This window comes from Leucopleurus acutus (assembly GCF_964270905.1).
Source record: "Leucopleurus acutus genome assembly, chromosome: 11".
NCBI classification, from domain to species: Eukaryota; Metazoa; Chordata; class Mammalia; order Artiodactyla; family Delphinidae; genus Leucopleurus; species Leucopleurus acutus.
This window is the reverse complement of record NC_139152.1, coordinates 39,989,524-40,005,408: the sequence shown is the minus strand read 5'-3', so window position 1 is coordinate 40,005,408 and position 15,885 is coordinate 39,989,524. Positions and strand designations below refer to the sequence as shown.

General features: G+C 42.6%; 1 pseudogene across 1 annotated transcript; it reads right to left on the bottom strand.

The window, feature by feature from the left end:
- Positions 1-9,994: 9,994 nt before the first annotated feature.
- On the bottom strand, positions 9,995-10,797 carry LOC309968914 (olfactory receptor 11A1-like; annotated as a pseudogene). The gene has a single exon. The product of its transcript is annotated as an olfactory receptor 11A1-like (transcript).
- Between the last annotated feature and the right edge of the window lie 5,088 nt (positions 10,798-15,885).

Sequence of the window (15,885 nt, the reverse complement as noted above, 5' to 3'; positions counted from 1 at the left end):
AGGATAGTACAGTATAGACGAAATGCTTGCCTATGCATAGATGTTTCAGAAAGGAAAAGAAATTTAGCTTGCTGCATCAAATTCTGGGAGCTGAAATTAGATCACATGGAGATGTCTCAAAGGCTGTCTCTCAAGATATCTGACGTTACCTTAATGAGTTTTCTACGATTCAAAGTCAGATTCTTATGATAGAACTTGATTTATCAGCACGCTGTAGTTTGATCTCAAATATAATCAGTGTCTGTAACACTGAGATCTAAAATCAAAATGCCAATATAGTAATTTACAATGAGAAGAGTAAATGCTGAAGGGATAGGATTGACTAGCCAGCACATTCTATGCAGGCAAGGAATGTGGAGAGCCAAACTATAAACTCTACTCAATGCTCTGTGGTGACCTAAATGGGAAGGAAATCCAAAAAGGAGGGTGTATATGTATACATATAGCTGATTCACTTTGCTGTACAGCAGAAACTAACACAACATTGTAAAGCAACTATACTCTAATAAAAATTAAAAAAAATAAAGATGTGAGTACTTATATCCAGACCTCTGTCTTCAAGGGTCTGCTTCCCTGGTTGTGGTTGTTATAAACCTATTCTAAACCAATTTCCTAATGATGCATGTGTCTATCCTGGGCCCCTTTCCTGTACTTTCTTGCCCTCCTCTCCCAGCCGTATCTTAGATACAATGCACCTGTTAACCCAGCCCCAAACTTTAATAGTTTCATTATTTTCCCTTCCTTTGTCTCAAGAACTCAAATATTTTTTATTGCATATTTGATGTAATTTTTAGAGAATATAATGTCATTTTCTTTCTGTAACTCTTCTCACATTCTTTTTTTTTTTTTTTTTTTTTTTTCTTTTTTTTTTTTTGCGGTACGCGGGCCTCTCACTGTTGTGGCCTCTCCCGTTGCAGAGCACAGGCTCCGGACGCGCAGGCTCAGTGGCCATGGCTCACGGGCCCAGCCGCTCCGCGGTATGTGGGATCTTCCCGGACCGGGGCACGAACCCGTGTCCCCTGCATCGGCAGGCGGACTCTCAACCACTGCGCCACCAGGGAAGCCCCCTCTTCTCACATTCTTGCATTTTAACTTTAAGCTGTATATTTTTATTTCTGGAAACAGAATTTTGGCCAAAGAAATGTTTAACCCAGTTCAGTAAAGGTCAGTTCCCTACTTTAAGCCGTAGTCCATGCTGACTACAGCAACCTCACTGAGTTCTTTAATAGTGGAATTTGGTAGTAGTGTGCTACTACAAGGCTTTGGTGAAAATTCCTCTGTTCTGACCTTCCAAAGTCAGCTGCTTCCCCGGTGATTGCTTTTTTTTTAAAAAAAAAATTTTATTTATTTATTTAGCTGCATCAGGTCTTAGTCGTGGCATGCGGGATCTTCATTGTGGCATGCAGGCTCTTTGTTGCGGTGCACGGGCTTTTCTCTAGCTGTGAGGTGCAGACTCCAGAGCGCGAGGGCTCAGTAGCTGCGGTGCATGGGTTTAGTTGTCTCCCGGCATGTGGGATCTTAGTTCTCCAACCAGGGATTGAACCCACGTTCCCTGTGTTGGAAAGCAGATTCGTAACCACTGGACTGCCAGGGAAGTCCCCCTGGTGATTGCTTTTTGATCTGAAGCGATCACCCTCTAGTCTACCAGCTTGCACCATTCTGTAACACTACCCTAGTAGTAGGTTTGACTTATATTCCAGTCACCAAAGCCATTTGCCCTTCACACCTATGTCACTAATAAAAGTACCAAGGCCCTCTCCTTAAGTGATCCATCATCTTACCTCTCAGGAGATACACTTAATCTTGGTGCTCTTGTAGCCTTGCAAGAAAGGCCAGTCAATCCTTTCTTAGTAAATTCAATACTAATTTTCAACTTATTTTCTATAATGGCCATATATTAATCAAATACACCCTCCCCCAATCTGATTTCTATAACGTAAATGCAGTATCAGACACTTTGCACAATAAATTTAACCCTCCCCTCTTCAGGGACCCTTTGTCCTTTACAAACCAGTTCCAGATTCTCCATCTCCATCACTGCTTAGAGGATAACATCCCAGTGTTGTCAGGAGTCATTTAGCCCACCGATGGGATGGCGCAGCCACTACATCTGCTCCCAGATCAGGGGGTGGGTTAACTGTACCTTCTAGCTCTCGGCAAGAGTTAGAGTAGATAATAAAATTAGTTAGAGTAGATAATAAAATAAAATAAAGTAGGGGTCAGGCAGGAAATTTAGATAAAACTGCTTGGGAAATGTAGCTAAGCAAGATCATCTAACTTATAATTAGTCCAGAACCTCAGGCCTACCATCCCTAAAGGCTGCTTTTTTTGCAGAGAAATAAGTGATACCATCCAATAGCATATGGTACTCTTGTACGAGTGCGAGTGAGTGATGGACACTTCTTACCTTAAGAGTAGCCTGCTCAGGGCTTCCCTGGTGGTGCAGTGGTTGAGAGTCCGCCTGTCGATGCGGGGGACGCGGGTTCGTGCCCCGATCTGGGAGGATCCCACGTGCCGCGGAGCGGCTGGGCCCGTGAGCCATGGCCGCTGAGCCTGCGCTCCGCAACAGGAGAGGCCACAGCAGTGATGAGGCCCGCGTACCGCAAAAAAAAGAGTAGCCTGCTCAGAGTTTGGTTTAGAAATTCCTATTGACGCTAACTCGCCCACTTAATAGTTCATTATTTCTGGATGTCATCTATTCCTTTGGGCTAGTGCAATTATTACATTTAAAAAAAAGAGTTCTGGAAAATCTCAGTAATATCTCTATAGGCCTATTGGCCTCTATCATCTGATTACCTAAAACTACCTAGCAAATTAACACAACCTAGGAAAGTCAAAACTCGATTCATTTGAATATGACTCCAACAATTTTTGCTACATTTCAATTTTATTCCTTAAAAATTCTATTGCTATGCTTCATTTTGTAGAAAAGAGAAAATTATTCAAGTCCAGAAGTGTGATTTTCGCCCCACTGAATGCTCCTGCTTCAAAGGCCCTTGCATGTGGCTCTGTAAGCAGCCCTGTAATTACAACGTTGTTTTAAAAAAAAGCTAAATGATATCCCCTAGGTTCAAGAAATGTACTGTGGAGAGAGGGTGACCCAGTACCACAAAGGGTTTATGGCTTCTGTTTACATAATAGGCAAGGTTAAATATGATGGAAGTTCTAGTTTGTTCTTTCCTTTGTTCTATAATAGGCATTTTAGAGGCATCTTAGATTGCAGAAAGTAACCTGGCCAAAAGCCTGCTGTCTGTAAGAAATGGTTTTCAGCTGTGTTTCTCACATGAAGTGGTGTCCTGGAATTACTAGCTTGTATACTCTTGGTATGTATAACCACAAAGGAGTTTAGCTTTTAAAACCCTTTATTTCTAAATGTAGACTTGTCATTTATTTACCCTTTCATCCATCCTGCAACTCTTTTATTCTTTGTACCAAGATGTGCTGAATATCTATGCTATGTAAGTTATTGATTTTTTTCTAAGTCCGTGGAGAATAAAGTCCAGTTTTCTGATAGCAAAATCCGTTTAATTGCTAAGACATCAAGAGAACATTAAACTGATATAAAATTTCCATTTTATTTCAGAGGTAGAAAGACATAGTAGTGAAATAATTTAAAACAGAAAAGGTTTTGTACAATCACATGTATACACAAATATATATAATTAATATATAAGTGTGTATGTATGCATGCATAGGTAGAGGTAGTTTTATATATAGATAAAATTTTAGCAGTAAACATGATTTCCCATAATCACGTTAATGATAACAGCAACAAAAAATGACTCAGAAGATTTCCATTCATAAGACAATCAAGTAAGTATTCATTTTTGGAATACAAGGAGAACAGCCATAACAAGTTACCTTAAGCTTCAGATTAGGGCTTCCTAGCCTGTTTGGGATTGCGAATGTTAGCTCCATAAGAACAGGGCTGCTGTCTTTGTAGTTCATTACTGTATTACCAGCATGTAGAACTGTGCCCAGCATATAGTAATAAACATTACCATAATAAACATTAGTTCAATGATTGAAGGACAGAATGCAAAACCCTTTCAATGATCTGCAAAAACACACGAAGCATCTCCACAGGGAAGTGACACGGGTCCGCACACCATTCTGTGTACATTTCAGGCAAGCAATGGGCTCTCTTAACCCTCACCCACAGCTGTCAGGTTAAGAACCCCAGCCTTAGCTGAAAGAAAAGAAAAAAGACAAGATGTATACAAAAGAACACCAGCCCAAAGCAGAGAGTGCACCTGCTGTCACGGGCCGAGCCATCCCTGAAATGTCCATGTGATACTAGGAGGTATTTTTTTATCTACAGTAGATTTGCTGTGAAGTAATTTATTTCTTAAATCAGCTGTAAGTGCTATCCCAAAATTATCCCAAATATTCAGAGTAAATGCAGTGGGAGAAGGAGAAGCTCATGATTTGAAGGACGGGGGCACAGATAGTGAGCGATGTTTAACATCGTCTTCCACAGGCATCCTCTTTCACCTTTAATAATACTGTAGGGGAAAAAAATAATACTGTAGGGGAGAAAACTTCTCTATTAAAGTATCATTTTGTTCCTTCTTAGGATTAAAATCATTTAAATATTTGAAAATATTGAAATTTTTCCTACACCCCCCCCAACAATGTAATTTGTGTCCCTCAAATTCATCTGTTGAACCTTAAACCCCAGTCCCTCAGAATGTGACTGTATTTGCAGATAGAATCCTTACAGAGGTAATTAAGGTAAGATTAAAATGAGGCTGTGGGAATGGGCTCTAATCCAGTATGACTGTTGTCTTTAGAACAAGAGGAGGTTAGGACACAGAGAGACACCAGAAATGTGTACAGAGGAGGGACCACGTGAGGGCACAGCAGTGAGATGGACATCTGCAAGCCAAGGAGAGAGGCCTTGGAAAAAACAGAACTGTCATCACCTTTATCTTGGGCCTTCAGCCTCCAGAGCTGTGAGAAAATAGATTTCTGTTGTTTAAGGCGCCCAGTCTGTGGAATCTTGTTATGGCAGCCCTAGCAAACATATATATCATCTTTCATCTTATAGATCAATTAAAAAACAAGAATAAGATTTATCATCTTACTTCAAATCATGTGGCTTTAATGTCCAGTTCCTAAGACTACCTAGAAGAGCAGCTACTTTGAAAGTTATATTGTGAATAAATAATACCATGATATTGTTAAATTTCCTTTCCATATACATGGGAAAGAAGGAAAATATTAAACGTATATAATATCAACTCTTTGCTAGACAACTGCATGTTATCTGTTTTATTGTTTAAAGAATGTTAGGAGGTAGATACTGTTAGTGATATTATAGGGATACGAAAAGTGAGGTTCTGGTAGGTTTAGAATGTGTTAGTAGTGCCATTGAGAGGCTAACTGGCAAAGCCAGTGCTCAGAGCCACACTTGGACTCTGACACCACACTGATCACTTCTCTGGGTCATCCTGTTCTAAAGTGTACCCGAGATGCTTGCTTGTTAAAGTGAGATTGGAGTGTTAGTTGTCACTTAGTTTTAATGTGTGAAGTGATGACACTGGAAATGTAAAAGCAGGTTTTCTTTTCTATCTGTGATGACACCCAAAAATTAACTTTTTTCATTTTTTTCCATATGGAGAAACATACCCAGCAATTAATGTAAAAAGAAAGAAATGTGACTATCGGATCCATTCTTGCATTTGTACTGAAAGGTCAGAGAACATGTAGTCAAGGCTAATTGATTAAATTGTTCATCTTGCCCCTAAGAAAGATGATCAGTTCAAAAAAGTCAGTTTAGCACAAGATAAATTTTAATACTTAAAAGATATAGGTTTAGCATGTTTTATCAATGTTTATATTCTTATGTACCTCACAATTACAGTAAGAATATTGTGGAATTGTTTATCATATTCTCTGAGAACAAAAATTGCCTTATAAGTCTATAGAAGTAGAACTTAATGGGTGTCATACAAGTTCTTTTAGTTTTTTTTATTAGCACATATGTCAAAGTTCCCCAAAGTCAGCATAATGGTTGGTATTCTTTTCATGTAATGCAAGCACAGCTCCAATTTTATTTCTCTGGAAAATTGTTTTATACATTTGAGGAATTTAAAAAAAAAAATCTAACAGTACTAATCTGGTTGGATAAAATTCTTGATCCATTTTATTCATTCTCCCTCAATATGGTGATCTCTCAACATATTCTAATACTTACAATTGTCAAAATCTTTATCTTGACTTTATAGGTGGTCTGGCCCATGACTGTATCTGGCCTAATCTGTTGCTCTCCTTGTTGCTTATGTAGCCAGGAGCCACAAAACGGGGATTCGAATCCCGTTCTATCTGGCTCTGAGCCCACTGCTCTTAGCCAATGCCCTACACTACCTTTGTAAGCACCTCACCTCTTTGCCACAGAGTGTAGGTGCCAGGTGGCCCACAGGTGTAACTCCAACTCCTGTCTCCACCTCAAAGCAGCTCTTTTCTTGAAGTCTAATTTTGTTAAAGTATAATATCCATTGAGGTGTATGTAAAAATCATAGGTGTAAAGCTTGATTACTTTTCACAAAGTAAATACACTCAGGTAACCAGGAACCAGACCAAGAGAAGAAATATTACTGTGTCCCAGCAGAGCCCATGACCACCCTTCCAGAACGTATTTCCCCCAGGGCAACCACTTTACTGAATCCTGAAACCACCAGTGTTTTCCTGTTGAACTTTATAGGACCTCTTCCTTTGCTCTCAGTAGCAAAAACTGGCCCTTCAGCTATAATCACACACCAAAGAGCTCCATTTTTCAAATTATATCTCATAAAGTTAGTGTCCAATGATGTTCATTTGAGAATTTAAAAGTTATTTGTTCAAAATAACTAGTTTGATTTACTTTACTGTAATAAACATTTTGAATTCCTTAGAATGCAATATGGAATATGTCTTAAAATGTTTCCACAGAACAGCTAATAACAAGTGGAATACTAATATTCATCATGATATAGTGGGTGAAGCTTGACTCTGGGGATTTTCTGTGGGGTTCTCAAGAGTTCATCCTCACAGTTTATTCCCTTCCCCATTAATTAGATCCTCTGGCAGTGACCCATTCCCCGCTACAGGGAAGGACAGGCTAACTCGAATGGAACGGCCCCAAGTTAATGGACCAGTGTATGCTTGTCCCTGGATATGGGCTACACATTCTTACAGGACTGGTGATTCAACCTTCCCTTCAGCTCATTAACCACAGCAGATAGTATGAAGGACCATTTAAAGGGGGCTGTTGTTTCCCCCCACATTAAGGGAAGCTCACTGTGTCTCCTTTTTGCAGAGAATTCATTAGACAATCGGATATTGGTCTGAGGCAAATGTTGGTTTGGACACTCAAGAGATTTTGTTTTTTCCTACTAACTGAAAATTTTTTAAAAATTAAAAAAAATGGACGGACAGTTGATTTACAATATCGTGTTAGTTTCAGGTGTACAGCAAAGTGATTCAGATATATATATTCCTTTTCAGATTCTTTTCCCTTATAGGTTATTACAAAATATTGAGTAGAGTTCCCTGTGCTATACAGTAGGTCCTTGTTGGTTATCTAGTTTATATATAGTAGTGTGTATGTTAATCCCAACCTCCTAATTTATCCCTCCCTCACCCCCCTTTCCCTTTTGGTAACAGTAAGTTTGTTTTCTATGTCTGTGAATCTGTTTCTGTTTTGTAAATAAGTTCATTTGTATCATTTTTTTTAGATTCCACATATAAGGGATACCATATGATATTTGTCTCTGACTTACTCCACTTAGTATGATAATCTCTAGGCCCATCCATGTTGCTGCATATGGCATTATTTCATTCCTTTTTATGACTAATACTCCATTATATATATAAATACCACATCTTCTTTATCCATTCCTCTGTTGATGGACACTTAGGTTGCTTCCATGTCTTGGCTATTGTAACTTGTGCTGCTAGGAACATTGGGGTGCATGTGTCTGTTCCATCCAGCAGGGGTGTGGGGACAAAAGGGAGAGGCTCAGCTGGAAAGGGAAGAAGGAAGTTTGGGGAGAACTCTCCAGAAAGAGGGCACAGGGAAGAACACAGCCTGCCCACCAAAATACCACCACTTTTACATGTTCCAAGTTCACGTCCACCATCCTTATTTTCCACATGCCACCACTCATGCAGCCTGCAGCTTGAAAACTGCAAGCACAAGACTCAAGCCGGGTATTTCTGGGTCCAGAGTACTGCCTCTGGAGAAACAAAAGGCAGTCAGACCGCAGACAGCCTGTGAGGCTGTCTGGCCACTGGGCCACTCGACCAGGCTGGAAGTGACCCGGTCAGATGCTGAAGGAAGACTTCCGTCGCCTCTGTGAGGCGAGACAATGTGGGTCGGAGAGTCAGAGGCGTCCGGTAATCAACCCCTATCCTCTGGGCACCTCTTTGGGGTCTGCCAACCCCATCTCCGAGGCTGGAAATCGGGCCCCAGAGCCTCAGGTGGGCTCCGCCGGTGCTCTGGTGCCCTCTAGTGGCCATCCGCTAGAACGCCAACTCTCAGGCCTTCTGCCACCCTCTCCAGCACATCTCCCTCTCCCTTTCCTGCCACATCCCAGACCAGAAGAGCTCCTGCCAAGATGTGTTTCTCCCTAGAGGTGCTGATGGGTTGGACCAGGCTCCTGAGGCCATGCCCTGGGGTGATCCCAGGCTGCTGGGCACTTTTCTTTTGTCCACATCTCTAGCCAGCTGCCTGCCACTGGCCGAATGAGGAATTTGCCATGAGGTGGGCCCACATCTGGGATGCTCCTGAGGAGGCCCACCCATGGGAGGAGGGTCCTGTCTGTCCCGCCCTCCGATGGGCCCCAGGCTCCAGGCGGGAAGCTCTCAGCCAGTGTCTGAACACAGGATGCTGCGTCCTCATTCTTTGTAAACGCTTGGAGTTACCTCAATACCATTTTTAAAATGGATCTCCCAGTTGGCATATTTATGAGATAAAGAATTTCCCTCATTAAAAGTTAGGAACGACATATTATTAGAGCGAGCAGGAAGACACAGGATGCTCCCAAATGATCTATTACTTGGAGGATTTAAAAATTCTAACGAGAAGACACTCACTCTTCACCCTCTTGGGCATCAGCACAAGGCAAGAATCGGCTGCACTCTTTATCCCTCTGATTTCTCCAGAACCTTCCCTTCGAGGAGAAATCTCTGGACTCTGCGGGGACTGTGAGTGGTGACAGTCAGCTAACTCTGAAACTGAAAAGCTGGAGGAAACGAGACAGGTGAAGGAGATGAGAAGTGGTGACAGGGAACAGCAGGGACGTCACGTTCGATCTAAGGCTGAGAGTCTGGGTTAATCTCCAGAGAAGGTAAGGGCCACCAGGAGCTGGCCCCACTGGCCTTGTCACATGGGGTGGGGATGGGGGACAGCCAAACCGCCATGGCCACTTTCAGAGAAATAAAGAAGAGTGGAAGGGCACCCCTGGGAGCCAGTTTGAAAACGGTCACTGTTGTGAAATAATAAGATGCACTTTTCAGAAAAGTGAAGACTATTCTCTTGGTTCTCAAAGACTTGCAAGTACTGTGTGTTCTTCCGGAGGCATGCGGAAGCCCCCAGCCTTTGAGGGCAGAAATGGGAAGTAATCTGGGTTCAAAACAATCCAGCACTCACTCCTTGAGGGTGTTGAGGATGACCAGTGCCCACCCCTCGGGTGCTGTGGGGCCTGAAATCCCCTTATACCTGGGATGGGAGGGGCCACGCAGGTACCCCACTGGGCAGCAGGGGGCTTGGCTGGTGGGCTACAGACCATTATCAGATACATGATTTGCAAACATCTTGTGCCATTTTAGATGGTGGGTTATCCTTTTCTTTTCTCCAAGAGATCCTAAACCTCTGTAGGGCACTTCGTTGCACTTAGAGGGAGAGGAGGAACGAAATCAGGCTGGCAGGTGCCCAAGGCCAGTGCAGCCCCTAAGGCTGGGGAGGGAGGCAGGAGGAAGGGCTGAGAGTTGGCATTAGAGCAGTTGGCCACTAGAGGGCGCCAGAGCACCAGTGGAGTCCACCTGCGGTTCTCAGGCTGGATCTCCAGGCTCGGAGGTGAGAGGAACAGGTGGAGAAGGCTTTCTGCTTTCCATAGCTTGAAGGTATTCGCAGCGCAGCGCTTAGAATGAAGGCATAGGATGCCACAATCCACAGGAAGGGGGCCAGTGTCAGGAAACCTGAGATGCTCGCTCCAGCTCCCCACATGACCCCCACATCCCCATAGAATAGCCCTACAACTGGAGCAAACTCACAGAAGTAGTGGTCCATCTCCCTGCTGCCAGGGCAGAGAGGCAGAGGGGCTGCCAGGGCCAGAGTGAAGGCAGAGAAGGAGAAGCCACTGAACTAGGCTCCAGGCAGCCATACAACCAGCTGCTCATCAGGGCAGGGTAGCAAAGGACGTGGCAGACGGCCAAGTAGTATCATGGGACGTGGCAGCAGTAGCAGGCACTCAACTGCAGTCGGTGAGACAAAAGAGTAGAACTGGACCAGACGGTGACCAGCGAGATGGTTTCCCGCCCATCCAGGAAGCTCTGCAACAGCTGAGGCACGAGGTTTGAGGTATAGCCAATCTCCAGCAGGGAGAAGCGGCAGAGGAAAAGGTACATGGGTGTGTGAAGAGTCCGACTGGAGGCCACAGCCAGCACGATGAGGTTGCTGCCCCCGACTGTCACCACATAGACGGCCAGAAAGAGGGTGAACGGGAGAAAGCCCAGGTGTTGCAGCTCCTCAAAGCCCTCTAGGATTAGCCAGGCGGTCTGGTTCTTGCTGTCACTACTGGGCTGTTTTCTCATCTAGATTTGTCCTCAAGAGAACAGAGGAAGGTACTATTAACCAAGACTGTATTATGACCACACACCATGTTTGGCTTATTAATTTATTCATCAAGCAAGCACTGGGTACAGGCTTTATTGTCTCCTGTTTATAGAAGAGAAACTGAGACACAGTGAGTTTAAGTCGATTATTCAAGGTCATTATGGTGGTCATGATTTGAAATCAAGTTTGCTTGACTCCAAAGCTGCTAACTACTATCCTACAGTGCTTTTTGAAATGCTTTCTGAGTGATAGAAATGTCCATATCAGAGAGCAGTATGGGGCTCTTCCAACCAGCTATTTACCTGACAATCTTCGCTGAAGAGCAACAGGAGAACCATCCCTGGTAAACTCTTCTGGAAGGGTAGGAAGAGGGCCCAGGACTTCTTGGGAGGTGGTCCTACTCTAGGTCATGCACATTTTCCCTTTCCAAGAAAATGAGATGGAAATCCTGACAAAAAATGTATATCATCTACTCCGTGAGAGATGCCATATAGAAAGAGCTGAATTAATCTAGATCCCACTCTCCTGGGAAGCCATTCTTTTTCCTTGGACAAGTGCCCTGGTGACTGTTGGTAAAGCCATTTTCAAACTTTGCCCAGTCTCTAAGCAGTTTGCCGGAAGCTGGGGATACTTCCTTTTTCTTGCTTCTCCTGCCTCATGTTCCCTATACAGGCCAAAATGTTCAGCTTATCTCACCTAACTGTAGATTCTTTAGAAATTTCTACCATGGTTTGTTTTCTCTCAGTTATTGCAGGAAGATAATACCAACACACAGGAAGATCTCGGTAAGTACTTGTGGAATATATGAAAAAATAAATAAATGAATTAGTTATAATAAATTTCCAATAGCAAATTGCCATGGAAACTTTCAGCATCTGAAATTAATGCTTGGGCTAGAGAAAGAGACATTTAAATGATTACCAAGAGAGAAGGAATCTTTGGTCCCTCCCCTAACTGAGGGAATATTGGAATATTGCTACTCAGAGCTTGAGATGGAACCATGATTAAGATTGTAGGTGGAAGTCAAAGAGATGTGTGTGTGTGTGTGTGTGTGTGTGTGTGTGTGTGTGTATGTGTTAAGCTGAAGAAACCAGAAAGCCCAACACAACATAGAGTTTTCTCATTTATTTTTATTTTTATTTATTTATTTTTTTTTGCGGTACGCGGGCCTCTCACTATTGTGGCCTCTCCCATTGTGGAGCGCAGGCTCAGCGGCCATGGCTCACGGGCCCAGCCGCTTCACGGCATGTGGGATCTTCCCAGACCGGGGCATGAACCCACGTCCCCTGCATCGGCAGGCGGACTCTCAATCACTGTGCCACCAGGGAAACCCCCAGTTTTCTCATTTTTAAAGTTAAGAAAGATGACTTTCCACATTGGCAGATGGCAGCAAGAACACAGGGTTTTTGCGTTCTTTTCCTGGTCCTACCTGTTCTTCTGGACTTGAGCTTACACCATGCAGACACACATTGGTCACATGGGTGGTACAGACATAGAGCAAATAGAGTACTTTCATATGTTTTTGAACATATTTTGTCTTCTATGTACTAGTGACTTCTTAAAGAACTAGGGAGAGACTTGAAATGAGAGTGGAATAGGTCTCCAGATTTAGCAGAGATGGAGCAAGGGAAGAAGCTAGTAAAACTAACCAAACCAACACACCAGTCAACTGACCCAAAACGTTTCAAATCTGGACCCTGAATCGATGCTTATGATCAAAAAGTTACTATCGTTCTTGCTAACCAGTGAATTTGACCTTGGTCCCTGTTAAAATTCTTAAATAGGTGTTTTACAGAACATTTGGAATTCTCATAAGGAGATATCATTAGGAACTATATAATGCGAATTACAGTGTGAAACTTCACATAATGTCTTTTACTGATAGTATTAATAATTTAGTAGATCAAAAAATAATTTAGTAGATCAGGAGAAAGGGGTGGGAAAAGGGCATATTGATTTCAGGAAAGCTTAACAGAAAACATGATGCCTGTGAGCTTAAAGAGAATACTCTTAGTTTGTTTACTATATAGCAGAAGCATTCATTAATGACCCTCTGAAAGTCTGAGAAGGATGTCTAGCGAAAAGGAGGAAGTTCTGTAGATCTTGTTTCATTCACCTATCTAGACATAGCAAATATGCATGGCTCATGAAACTTCAGATGATGTGAATCAAAGAGGGGTAACCAATATTGTAGGTGATAGAATTATAATTCAAAATAATCGTGTCTTTTGGAATGCTAAAGACAAGATGAAATTTAGCAAGGGCACATATAAACTCTGCAGATAAGCTTTAACGATCAGTTGAAAAATTACAGGAAAGATAAGACCTGACTTGGTAGCCACTTCTGTGAGAATGATTTGAGATTTTTTTTTTGACCATCATGAATTAGGATTTAGTAGGTATAAAGTAGGAGGAGCATATGAAGAGTGTGGAGAGGTTTAACCTGGAAAAGACTAAACTAATGGAAGACGATGATAGTTGTTTTCAATATTGGAGGGATTCTTATGAAGAAGAGGGATTATAATTATCCCATAGAAGCTCAGAGGGCAGAACAAGGACCATGAGGGTGGTGGTGGTAGAAACCCCATACCCACCTACCTGTGCTGGTTTCACAGAGGGGATTCTTATGGGGCTGACAATTGTTATTTACAGCATGATTTTTGGGGTACGAAAATAAGGTAAGGCTCACTTTAAGAGAGGGTAAGAGTGGGGACAATGAAGTTTCTTCCTAGAGCCTCTAGAAGTTTGTTGGCAAATATGGGCCCCATTCATTGGAAGTACTTGGAACAAACACAAGACATTAAGAAAAATATGGCATGCTTCCGAATTTGTTTAGGTTGTGTCAGAGGTGGTCCTCTCTGGAGGCAGAGGGTAGTCTGGGCCCAGATAAATTCTAGATACTCAGGTTCAGTAGAGAGGGGACATGACCTGCTTTGGGCTTGGAGTCAATGCCTTCTCCCCTGGTTGTCTTACCCCTGGACTAAATTCTTCTTCCAGCTTACAGATCTGTGGACTTTCTGCTTCTCTCCTGTGAAGGCTCCATGGTATTGGCTTCTCCCCACTCCAAGGTACTCATGGAAGCTGTTGACCCTATTCTATATATGCTGCTATGGACACTACTGCCTTTTCTAGAGCGAGACAGCCTCCTTCCCTTCTGGGGGTTGAAGAAAAGCCTCCCTAAGGAGGAGATGTATCTTGGAGTCAACGAGATCAGCTGCATCTATGTTTTTGTTCCAGGGAAATGTTTTGGTTCATTCATCAGGGACCACATCCATATGTTTCACTCAAATCTAATGACCTCTTCCTTATGAGATAGGGAAAAACTGGAAAGACATAAGAATATCCACGATTAAAACCAATATTTAATACTTTATAATTCATAAAGCAAATATTAACTTATTTAATAAATATCTGATACTCAGAATGAACCCCAATGTGAAATGCATGTATGCTATCATATGTTCTTGCATCACTGGGACGGATTATCTAGAGTATGACCTCTAAGGGCTAGATTAGCAGTCTTCCTACTCTGGCATGTGTCAAGACCTGGGCCCTGCTTTAATCTCTAAACAGGGAGGAGGCAGGAGAAAACAGCCATATAATTCTTTTTAAAAAAATACATCTTGGGCTTCCCTGGTGGCGCAGTGGTTGAGAGTCCGCCTGCCGATGCAGGGGACGCGGGTTCGTGCCCCGGTCCAGGAAGATCCCACATGCCGCGGAGCAGCTAGGCCCGTGAGCCATGGCCGCTGAGCCGGCGCGTCCGGAGCCTGTGCTCCGCAACGGGAGAGGCCACAGCGGTGAGAGGCCCACGTACCGCAAAAAAAAAAAAAAAAAAAAAAAATATATATATATATATATATCTTTATTGGAGTATAAATGCTTTACAGTGTTGTGTTAGTTTCTGCTGTACAACAAAGTGAATCAGCTATACGTATACATATATCCCTATCTCCCCTCCCTCTTGAGTCTCCCTCCCACCCTCCCTATCCCACCACTCTAGGTGGTCACAAAGCATCGAGCTGACAGCGATATAATTCTGTAGATAATTTTTTCTGTTTAGTTTGATAGTTTTTAACATCACAGATTTACATAAACCAGGTCAGTCCTCTTAAAGAGAGTCCAGGCAGATAGTAAAATGCAGTTAAATGACAGATACAAAGAAGAAAGCTTGCTGCAGGAATACAGCACTGAGTTCCTTCCATATGAAAGCAGAGAGGGGACCTAGGCCAGAAGGAAGCCAGCACAGGGCCACAGCAGAGGTTGGATTTTTCCTAGTAACAGACTAGAATGCTCCTCCTGGAGGAGACTGGACAAGTGTCTTACTTTGACAGCTGAAAGGCAGAGTGGAAAGACTTGGATGAGGAAAAGGTGACCTGCAAGGAAGTAACTATAATATTGTTTTTGAGAGAGTGGCTGAGAGTAAATAGGGCTGCCTCAGTCTTGGGTTGCTGTAAAGAGCCTGAGAGAGATGCCAGTTGAGAAACAGAATAAGAGACTTTTCCAGGTAGAAAGGAAGTCCAGTGTTTATTAATGTAGAATTTATGATAATAGCAATAAAAATATCCAACTTGTGTTTAAAAGTTTAATTTCAGCTTTTTTTCCCCTGAAGTGTTATCTGTGAGTTGAAAGTGGAAATGAAGGGTCTATATGCTGTTTCCTAGGTATTAGATTAGTTTTTGTATAAAACCGTGCCATACATTAATTAATTCAAGAAATATTGTACTTACCAAGTATTTATGACCTGTCAGACACTGTTCTAGACTCTAGGTATAAGGCAATGAACAAAACAAAATTTGGTTATCGGAGTTATCTGAACTACTTTCAGTTACCCGCGTCTTGATGATGGATACATGTTACCCTCATCAGAAACCTCCTTCATCCAGAGCTGGCTTTCCTGAATGCAGAAATCCTGCCTGGGAAAAAATTCATCTTCATAGGACTAGCTTCCTGTGTCCCTCATATCAACTAACTGATACAAGCATCAAGAATGAATGGAGAGAATATAAAGAGGAGGATGTGTTAAGACCAGAAAACAAAATAACGCTACTGAAAGAGATCATTTAGTG